Source organism: Chenopodium album, chromosome 2 (genome assembly GCF_948465745.1).
Source record: "Chenopodium album chromosome 2, dcCheAlbu1.1, whole genome shotgun sequence".
NCBI classification, from domain to species: domain Eukaryota; kingdom Viridiplantae; phylum Streptophyta; class Magnoliopsida; order Caryophyllales; family Amaranthaceae; genus Chenopodium; species Chenopodium album.
Window position 1 is genome coordinate 26,934,106 of NC_137835.1, and position 10,656 is coordinate 26,944,761.

Below are 10,656 nucleotides of genomic sequence, written 5' to 3' on the forward strand. Positions count from 1 at the left end.
TCCCCTAATCAAAAGTAATACCTAAATCCTCTAACTAATGTAGATAGGGAAGTAGGGTCGAATCCACAGAGAAACGGATCTTTCTATTCCTAATAAACTAATATAATCTAGATTATGAAGTAACCAAAATATAAATTTGAATAATAAACTAAACTACGAAGATCAAGAATAAGGAGGAAATAATATATAAAAGGATCTAAGGCATAGGTTCACCAATAAATAATATTCCAGGGTAGAATATAATAATCATTCATCAATGCATATATTAATCAGATTATAAAGGGCTTTCGCTACGTATTATAATCACACAATTAATTTACCGGTATTAAATCTCATCCTTCAAATCTCGACCTAACCATTTATAAATTAACCTGCCTATTGAAACTAGACCTAAACATCAATTCTCATCTGTCGAATCTCGAATCAATATTGTCAAACTCATGCATAAAAGATCAGGCCTAATCTAGTCACAGAGCATTAAATCAATCAATAGGAAATTAATCTAGCATTGATAATTAACAACAATAAATTACCCCTTCATATTATTTATGGATCCCCATAAACCCTAGAAAGAAAACTACTCACACATAATAGAAACTAAACTAATCAAAGCAATAAAGCAAGACATGATTAAAGGAATAAAATAAACAACTAAGATTAAGAGAAGAGAAATCGTTACCAAAATAAATCTGGAATTAAGAGTAGATTAAGAACAAAGGTTTAAGAGAAAGAAATCTAAGAAAACAATTAAGAGAGTAAAGAGAGAGAGAGAGAGAGAGAGAGAGATCCTAAAATCGTATTACGGAGGAGTATTTATACTCCGTACAAATCCGAAACTAAAACAACCTTAAACGACGCTAATCGTCTCCTAATAATTACACGCGCCCGATCGGGCGAGGCACCGCCCGATCGGGCGCGCCTTTTTGCTCGTCAGTATAAATCTCGCGCCCGGCCGGGCGCGTCATCGGGCACCGACCTTTGCTTCTCCCGCCCGGCCGGGTGCCAGCCTCTTTGGCCGGGCGTCTCTCTTGGGCCACTATTTGGACTACGATTGGGCTCTAATTCTTCGGGCCAATCTGGGTTTCCTCTTCCGGTGTTGAATACTCGGTCCAAATGCCCCGGTATCACCTATACCGAGCCCTTAATCACCGGTTCGATGGCTCTAACCGGCCCTGGGGTATAAAATATGGTCTTGCTTCTCCAGTGCTCGTAATTGCTATATAATATCTCGGGAAAATACTCCAAAAGTGTAAATCTCTGCAAAAGTCAACCAACTCTACGAAAACACTAGAAAACACCAATTAGTAATAAAAGTGGCTCTAAAGAGCCAAAAACACTACTAATTATGACTAAGGGACGGGGGTAAAATACTATATAAAATAGACACATCAAACTCCCCCAAGCCAAACCTTTGCTTATCCCTAAGCAAAGATCTCATCAATGAATCAATAAACATGCTTCACCCCAAAAGTAAAAATCAAGCACAAGCGATCCAAGGTAAATCAAATAAACATGCTTCAAAATCAACCAATCAAATCCATCTAACTACCAATCTCCCCTAACAATTGTCAAATAGAGCAAACCACAAGAGCATATAGAATTCAAGACTAGTGCTCACACACTCAACTCTTATTTATGTGGCGAGAAAAAGATGTACTCGATCGCTCACCAACCAACCCTTTATGTGAACAATGCCCTCCCAACTCACACTCTCGTGTGTATAAAACAATGAACGCTCAACCTACTAGTCGACTCGAAATATGTCAACTCATAACTTGCATTGATAAACAACACTTTCACATTCATACAATTCTATGCACAAAGGTTGGAAGGTCTTTAAAGCTTGTAACGTAAGGCTAGGATAAAGGGTAGGATAAATTTGGGAATAAGTGAGAGAAAATTTATGCTTAAGGGAGCAAATACTAATAAAGCCCATGATCAAAATAAATAATGATCAACATCTCCTACATAACCAACTCCAACAAAAACCAAACATACTCCAATCATAATAAACAATCCCAACACTTACAAGTTCACTCATAAGAATATGATAATGAAGAAGTGGAGTGAATAAACAAACTTTATTTCCAAACTTGAATATTTCATTGAAGCTCTCTTTTTTTTTCTTTGATCAACCTCCAACTAGAACATTTGAACACCTTTTTTTTTCTCTTGTTTTTTTTTTCTATTGAAGTTCACTTATTTTTTTCACATTTTTTTTTCTTTAACTTCTCTTTTTTTCATAACATCATGCTTTATTTTTTCAAGAAAATATAACCCTCAAACTCATAAAAAATAAACATGATAAAAAACAAAACAACTTCTCAAAAACCCACCCAAATTGTGTAAATAATAAGCACACTACAAACTCCCTCACCTCACTCACTAATAGCTCCCCCAAGCCAAGCTTGGGACTAGTAACCAATGGGGCATAATAGGCTTGTAATGTGGCTAATAAAACAACAAAAAGTCAAGGCAACAACATGGGTAGCAAGAAGGGAACAAATGTATCTACAATCATCTGGAGGCTACCTAAAAGAACAAATGCCTTTGTCCTCCACAATGTGCATAATAATGAATCATACAAACATTACTTATAGTTGCAAACCAATACTCAAATTCATTGACATACCAAGAACTAACACACATTCCTAATCAAATCAACTAGTCAAGCACTATATTCACAAGCAGTTGGACAAAATTGACGCATGTTAAGATTTCAAGGCAATCAAACATCAAATCATGATCAACTAATCCACAATGCTTATCATCAAATACCAAGAATCAAAACAATTTTCTCAAGTAAGGGGCACAGGGAAGCATGATTTACAATTCATTGGAACGTATTTTTTGGATTTTTTTATTTTTCAATTTTTTTTTGTTTGTATTTTTCATATATAAGAAAGCAATAAAACTAACCTAGAAAGCAATAAATCTACCCTAAGAAAACACACCAAAAATAAAAGAAAAGAGAAAAAGAAAGATACCAAATTCAAAATCTCCCCCAAGCCAGGATCAGACAATGTCCTCATTGGCTCGGGAACTAGCCCAACATAGCTAGTCCTGATCATCCTCATCCATGGAGCCAAAACCTGCACCTCCAATGCCACCTGCACCACCTGCACCAAAAGAGATACCACCAAAATAATCAGCATGAAAACTCCCCCCCGCCGGTCCCCCGAAAGGAATGTCCTGGTCGTACCCATGGAAGGAAGAATAGTCACTATAAATACCATGGGTAGTGGGATCCCTATCGTATCCCTGGGGTGGAGGCTGAAACCAGTCAGGGTGAATAGCGTCGTCAGGAATGTTGCCCCGACGAGCATAATCATCGTACATAGGGTAGAGAGCTCTACCCTGGTTCCTCTCTAGGTACCCTAACCTCTGTTCTATGGAGCCTACCATCCTCCTAAGGTCAGTATGGGAATGCTCAATACGTCCTAAGGCTTGACCTATACTCTGAAGGTCCCAAACCGGGTCAGAGTCAACATGAGGGACGGAGTGAGACATGCGAGGTGGAGAGAAAGCCACCTCGGCAGAGGCTGAGGCTGGGGTGGTGGAACTGGTGGTGGTGGTGCCTGCCCCCTAGCGTTGGCAGCTAGAAGATCATATGTATAGGATGGTTGCCATGGGGGAAAGGCGGTCAAGTCAGGACTGGGTAGGGGAAAGATGGGCAAAGGTTGCTCGCTCATAGTCCTAATACACCAGAAGGGTGTCTGCTCGCTATCCGGTCGTACCCACCCCAACTCCTCAAAATACCTAGCAGTCATATAGGTATCTGGTCCACAGTTGGTCAGTTGGTGGGGTCCATCCACTACAAAACCGGCCTTTTTCACTGCTATTCGAGTGATAAGGCCTCCTAAACGGATGGGGGTTTTTGATGTGGTGCTGGCCGTGGCATGCCTACTCAGATGGTGAATAATAAACCTACCGATGTTCAATTTCCCAAACCCATACACATAGTGTCCTATGACAGCTAGTTCGTTAGTTTGGGCATTATGGGGCTCGTTCCTACCTAAAAAACACAAACCCGCAAATCTTTGCCAGATTTTTGGGACAGGGTGATGAATAGGTTTGGTACTAGCATGTTGGGGGTCAGGAGTAGGCAAACCAGTCAAAGCATGATATATGTCACCCATTTTATAGTCCACATGCCATTGGTGAGGTAATTCAGAATTTAATTCAAATAATTTACAAAATTCTACATAAGTTAAACTAATATTCCTATTGTTCAACCTAAAAATTAAATTCGGACCATTTCTACTACTAACAACTTGTAAAGAAGACAAGAATTCACAAGTAAGTTCTCGGAATGTAGGATAGTGCATATCAACAAATTTTCTCATGCCAATGTCATTTAAAAATCGTTTTACAAAATCATACAAACCAAATGATTCTAAAGTAGGGTGGTGTAACCACCGAAAAGGAATTACCTCACGCCCGATTAAGTGTTCTAGCCGCTCCTTTTGCTCTCGGCTAGCAATACGGATCGTCGGCTAGTACGGGAGTTGCAAATCCGGGTCGTATTCCTCCCTCGAACTGGAGCTCCTACCGAAAATAGACCGAGCCCTCTTTGAAGCCATGGTAGAAATGGGTATGAAAATTTATTTGAGCAAAATCTGAAAATTTTTATATGGGAATGTAGAGGATGAAGAGGGGATTACAAATATGTAAAAAGTTTTGAATTTGGGTGAGAAATGGAGAAGAAATCTTAGAGAGAAGGTAGAGAGAATTTGAGTTTTAGAGAGAGAAAGTAATGGAGGAAAGAAGAAATGAAGGAAGAAAGAATAAAAGAGAGAAGAAAAGGAAGCAGACGACCTCGCGCCCGGTCGGGCGGTATGTCGCCCGGTCGGGCGATCTGGAAATTTTGATTCAATTAGTTCTTGCGTCCGGTCAGGCGATCTGATGCCCCGTATTGCCTTCAACTCTCGCGCCCGATCGGGCGCCCTTCGCCCGGTCGGGCGATCTAACGCTCAAAATCTGATGGTCTCTCGCGCCAGGTCGGGCGGCATTCTCCTGGTCGGTCGGCATTCGCTCGGTTGGGCGGCATTCGCCCGGTCGGGCGATCTGATGAGATAATTTTCGCCTCTTCTCGCGCCCGGTCGGGCGAGATTCGCCTGATCGGGTGGACAATTTAGTCCGTATACGACGAGTTTTGCGTCCGGTCGGGCGAAATTATTTGATTTTGAAGCCTTGCTCTCGCGCTCGATCGGGCAAGCTTCGCCCGGTCGGGCCCGAGGCTAAATTGTCGAATTTTGATTTTCTTCTTTTCTCCAAAATTTGGCTAACTCTTTTCCTTCAAACCTGTACAAACACTCATAAAACTCATTAAATTCTCTCATCTCTCCTCTCATAAGAAAAAAAGGAAAGAAAAACTAGTCTAAAAGCATTAAAAATACGGGTTGCCTCCTGCAAAGCGCTGGTTTATCTAGGTCCCGCACGACCTTCTTACCAAGTATAATAACTAGGACCCTTGGCCTAACGCTTGATCGGGTGGTTTCTCACCTGGTCTAGCGGTGTTTCGGCTGCGACGCGGCTTCCTGACATGCCCTGTGGCACGCCAATTCACTTTGCCCTGTGGATCCCCGGCAACGGCGCCAAATTTTAACAGGTTAAAGTCGTATCCCCTAATCAAAAGTAATACCTAAATCCTCTAACTAATGTAGATAGGGAAGTAGGGTCGAATCCACAGAGAAACGGATCTTTCTATTCCTAATAAACTAATATAATCTAGATTATGAAGTAACCAAAATATAAATTTGAATAATAAACTAAACTACGGAGATCAAGAATAAGGAGGAAATAATATATAAAAGGATCTAGGGCATAGGTTCACCAATAAATAATATTCCAGGGTAGAATATAATAATCATTCATCAATGCATATATTAATCAGATTATAAAGGGCTTTCGCTACGCACTAAAGATCCTTCTTTGATCGAGGGTTGCTTCAAATTGTCATTACTTTCAACACTTGCAACTCGATCTGGCGGAATACTTAGCGTAGGCTCAAATTGCACAACTTGCTTGATTGATTCCACCTTTTCGTCCTCAAAACCAAGACCAACGGTGTAGAGGGCTCTTTATATTGCATCGACTTCCTTCTGCCATTTGTCTATCTCATCTGAAAAGGATGCAACACAAGATACCGCCTCCAAGGGATCTTTTTCAAGAGCTTGGGGCTTGTTAGAATAATTCTCAACCACATTAACACTAAAACATTTCTCCTCAGCCATGGGGCTTTTAGGGGGATTATTAAGATTGAAAACAATTTTATCATCCCCTACTGATAGTGTTAACTTACCACTTCTCACATCTATGATTGCTCCTGCAGTGTTAAGGAATGGTCTACCCAAAATAATTGGGGTTTTCATATCCTCATCCATATCAAGAACAACAAAATCAACAGGTATATAAAATTTACCTACTCTAACGGGGACATCCTCTAAAACACCTAAGGGGTATTTGAAAGAACGGTCGGCCATTTGTAGAGTTATATTGGTAGCTTTTAATTTACCCATATTCAACTTGGAACACACAGATAATGGCATGACACTAACGCTAGCACCCAAATCACACAATGCATTATCAATCATTAATCATTAGATTGCCTATATGACAAGGGATAGAAAAACTACCCGGATCTTTTAATTTAGGTAGAGACTTATTTTGAAGTACGACACTACACTCTGCAGTGAAAGCTACTGTCTCTACCTCACTAATAAACTTTTTCCTTGTCAATATTTCTTTCATAAATTTTGCATATGAAGGAATTTGTGTGATTAATTCAGTGAAGGGAACTGTTACCTTCAAATCTTTTACCATCTCCAGGAACTTACCAAACTGCTTATCCAAATTTGTCTTCAAGTGACGATTGGGGAATGGAAGTTTGATAAATGTCTTTGGAGCATTGTTGCTCTTGGCTGGAGTAGCCACCTTCTCTGGAGTCGTACCCTACAATGTAGAATTAGATATGTTAGTAATATCCTTTAGCCCTGCAGGGCTATTAACTACATTGTTTGGTTTAACGGAATCAAGATTAGCATTATTTAATAAATCAGGTTCATCAACTCTGGGCATAAAGGGTCCTTCATAGTTTGAACCACTCCTTAGATTAATTGCATAGGCTTGATCCGTAGGCCTGGTCGGCTGTGCCGGCAGAGCTCCCTGTTGACGGGCTTGTAGAGTAGCGGAAAGTTGCGCAATTTGATTGTCTACAATTTTATTGTGCGCTAGAATTGAATCAATTGTCGCATCTCTACTCTCCATGTGCTTCTGCATGTTAACCAACATCGCTCTAATTTCCACCAAAGAAGGATCGAAAGATGAGGAGGGTTGTTGTGGTTAGTTCTTCTAGCCAGCATCGGGATGGTTATATTTCTGCTGCTGTTGTTGTGGCGCCTGTGGTGGTGGATTTTGAACATTAGTACTCCGGTAGGAAAGGTACGGATGATTCCGATACCCAGGATTGTAGGTGTTGGAGTATGGGTTATTTTGCCTATAAGCTTGAAAGGAATTAACTTGCTCCACGGAACTCTTGCAATCTTGTTCCCAATGACCTATAATACCACAATTTTCACAGAAAGCCTCATTAGAATTATTATTAATCGCAGAAACATTAGCTACATTGGCAGTGCTAAGATTATCTAATTTTTGGCATATAGAGATCAGTTGAGCTTGCAAAAAGGATACAGAGTCAACACTATGTTTCCCCTTGTTAGCAAATCCACTAGGATTCCCATATTGGGAATTATGTATCGCCATATCTTCAATAACCTGACCCGCATCATCAACATTAAGATTCATAAATCACCCACTAGCTGCAGAATCTAAAATTATTCTAGAGGAATTTCCAATGCCATTATAAAATGCTTGGATTAACTGCCATTGTGCTAAATTATGGTGGGGGCATTCTCTTTGTAGGTCCTTATACCTCTCCCAAGCCTCATATAAAGATTCATCGGCTTCTTGGGCAAAGTTCTGAATCGCACTCCGTAGTACGGCTGTTCTCTCTGCAGGATAATACTTATTATAAAAATTCAAAACCAGAGTTTCCCAGTCAGTTATACTAAGTGAAGTTCTATTTAAGCCATTAAACCACAATTTAGCTTTTCCTGTTAAAGAAAAGGGAAAAAGAATCTCCCTGATTTGGTCTTGAGTGACCCCGGCTTGCCTGATGGTATTGTAATATTGACAATAGTCGGCAATGTGAAGATTTGGGTCTTCACCCTTGGCTCCACTAAATTGCTTCCTCTCTATCATCGTTATAAATTGAGGTTTAATTTCAAATTGAACCCCATCAAGAGCCGGAGTGGGAGCGAGATGTGGAAAATTTGTGAGCTTGGGTTGTGAGTAATCACTAAGCTTCTTTGGAACCGCCATCTCTGATTCTGCGTCTGATGATACCTCTGAATCGCTAGAACCAGTTGGAGGATCGCGGTGGTTATTATTATTGTCACAAGAATCCGCCAGGATTTGCTTGTAGAGATTTTTCTGTCTATGGAAGGAACGCTCGATCTCAGGATCGAATGGGATGTACCCTGATCTGGAACACCTGGGCATAAACAAAAGAAACTAAAAGCAAATATGAGATTTGCCTCAGAGAACTAATGTTCTCTGAGACAAGAAGAAAATAACCTAGACTACAAAAATAATCAGAAATAAAAATAAAACCGTTTCCCCGGCAACGGCGCCAAATTTTGACAGGGTAAAGTCGTATCCCCTAATCAAAAGTAATACCTAAATCCTCTAACTAATGTAGATAGGGAAGTAGGGTCGAATCCACAGAGAAACGAATCTTTCTATTCCTAATTAACTAATATAATCTAGATTATGAAGTAACCAAAATATAAATTTGAATAATAAACTAAACTACGGAGATCAAGAATAAGGAGGAAATAATATATAAAAGGATCTAGGGCATAGGTTCACCAATAAATAATATTCCAGGGTAGAATATAATAATCATTCATCAATGCATATATTAATCAGATTATAAAGGGCTTTCGCTACGTATTATAATCACACAATTAATTTTCCGGTATTAAATCTCATCCTTCAAATCTCGACCTAACCATTTATAAATTAACCTGCCTATTGAAACTAGACCTAAACATCAATTCTCATCTGTCGAATCTCGAATCAATATTGTCAAACTCATGCATCAAAGATCAGGCCTAATTTAGTCACAGAACATTAAATCAATCAATAGGAAAATAATCTAGCATTGATAATTAACAACATTAAATTACCCCTTCATATTATTTATGGATCCCCATAAACCCTAGAAAGAAAACTACTCACACATAATAGAAACTAAACTAATCAAAGCAATAAAGCAAGATATGATTAAAGGAATAAAATAAACAACTAAGATTAATAGAAGAGAAATCGTTACCAAAATAAATCTGGAATTAAGAGTAGATTAAGAACAAAGGTTTAAGAGAAAGAAATCTGAGAAAACAATTAAGAGAGTAAAGAGAGAGAGAGAGAGAGAGAGAGATCCTAAAATCGTATTACGGAGGAGTATTTATACTCCGTACAAATCCTAAACTAAAACAACCTTAAACGACGCTAATCGTCTCCTAATAATTACACGCGCCCGATCGGGCGCGCCTTTTTGCTCGTCAGTATAAATCTCGCGCCCGGCTGGGCGCGTCATCAGGCGTCGACCTTTGCTTCTCCCGCCCGGCCGGGCGCCAGCCTCTTTGGCCGGGCGTCTCTCTTGGGCCACTATTTGGACTACGATTGGGCTCTAATTCTTTGGGCCAATCTGGGTTTCCTCTTCCGATCTTGAATACTCGGTCTAAATGCCCTGGTATCACCTATACCGAGCCCTTAATCACCGGTTCGATGGCTCTAACCGGCCCTGGGGTATAAAATCTGGTCTGGCTTCTCCAGTGCTCGTAATTGCTATATAATATCTCGGGAAAATACTCCAAAAGTGTAAATCCCTGCAAAAGTCAACCAACTCTACGAAAACACTAGAAAACACCAATTAGTAATAAAAGCGCCAAAAACACTACTAATTATGACTAAGGGACGGGGGTAAAATACTATATAAAATAGACACATCAATCGCCTTCGCCTCTACCCACTTGGTAAAGTAATCCACAGCTACCAATATATAGTGCTTGCCGCCTGGGGCGGCTGTGTAAGGCCCAAGTATGTCCATGCCCCATTTAGCAAAGGGTATTGGGCTGTGGATGGCCGTCAGGTATGTGGCCGGACGATGGATAAGCTTGCCAAACTTTTGGCACTTGTCACATTTTTTGACCATTTCCATTGAATCCGACTCCAGAGTCGGCTAGAAATAGAGCCGCCTGGCCTTGGCAGCTAAGGACCTACCACCTATATGGGAGGCGTAGAAACCCGCATGCAAATCTTCGAGAACTTCTTTACCCTTCTCTAGGGTAACTGATAGGGTAAAGTCGTATCCCCTAATAAAAAATAATTACCTAAGTCCTCTAACTAAAGTAGATAGGGAAGTAGGGTCGAACTCCACAGGGAAACAAGTCTTTCTATTCCTAATTAACTAATATAATCTAGATTATGAAGTAACCAATATTTATATTTGAATAATAAACTAAACTACGGAGATTAAGAATAAACAGAAAATAATATAAAAGGATCTAGGGTATAGGTTCACCAATAAAT

At 40.0% G+C, this 10,656-nt stretch overlaps 1 non-coding gene across 1 annotated transcript; it reads left to right on the forward strand.

Annotated features, from left to right (window-relative positions):
- The first annotated feature begins 7,894 nt into the window (after positions 1 to 7,894).
- On the forward strand, positions 7,895 to 8,001 carry LOC145608599 (small nucleolar RNA R71). The gene has a single exon (XR_014105847.1). It is a non-coding gene; the product is annotated as a small nucleolar RNA R71 (small nucleolar RNA).
- Positions 8,002 to 10,656: the final 2,655 nt, after the last annotated feature.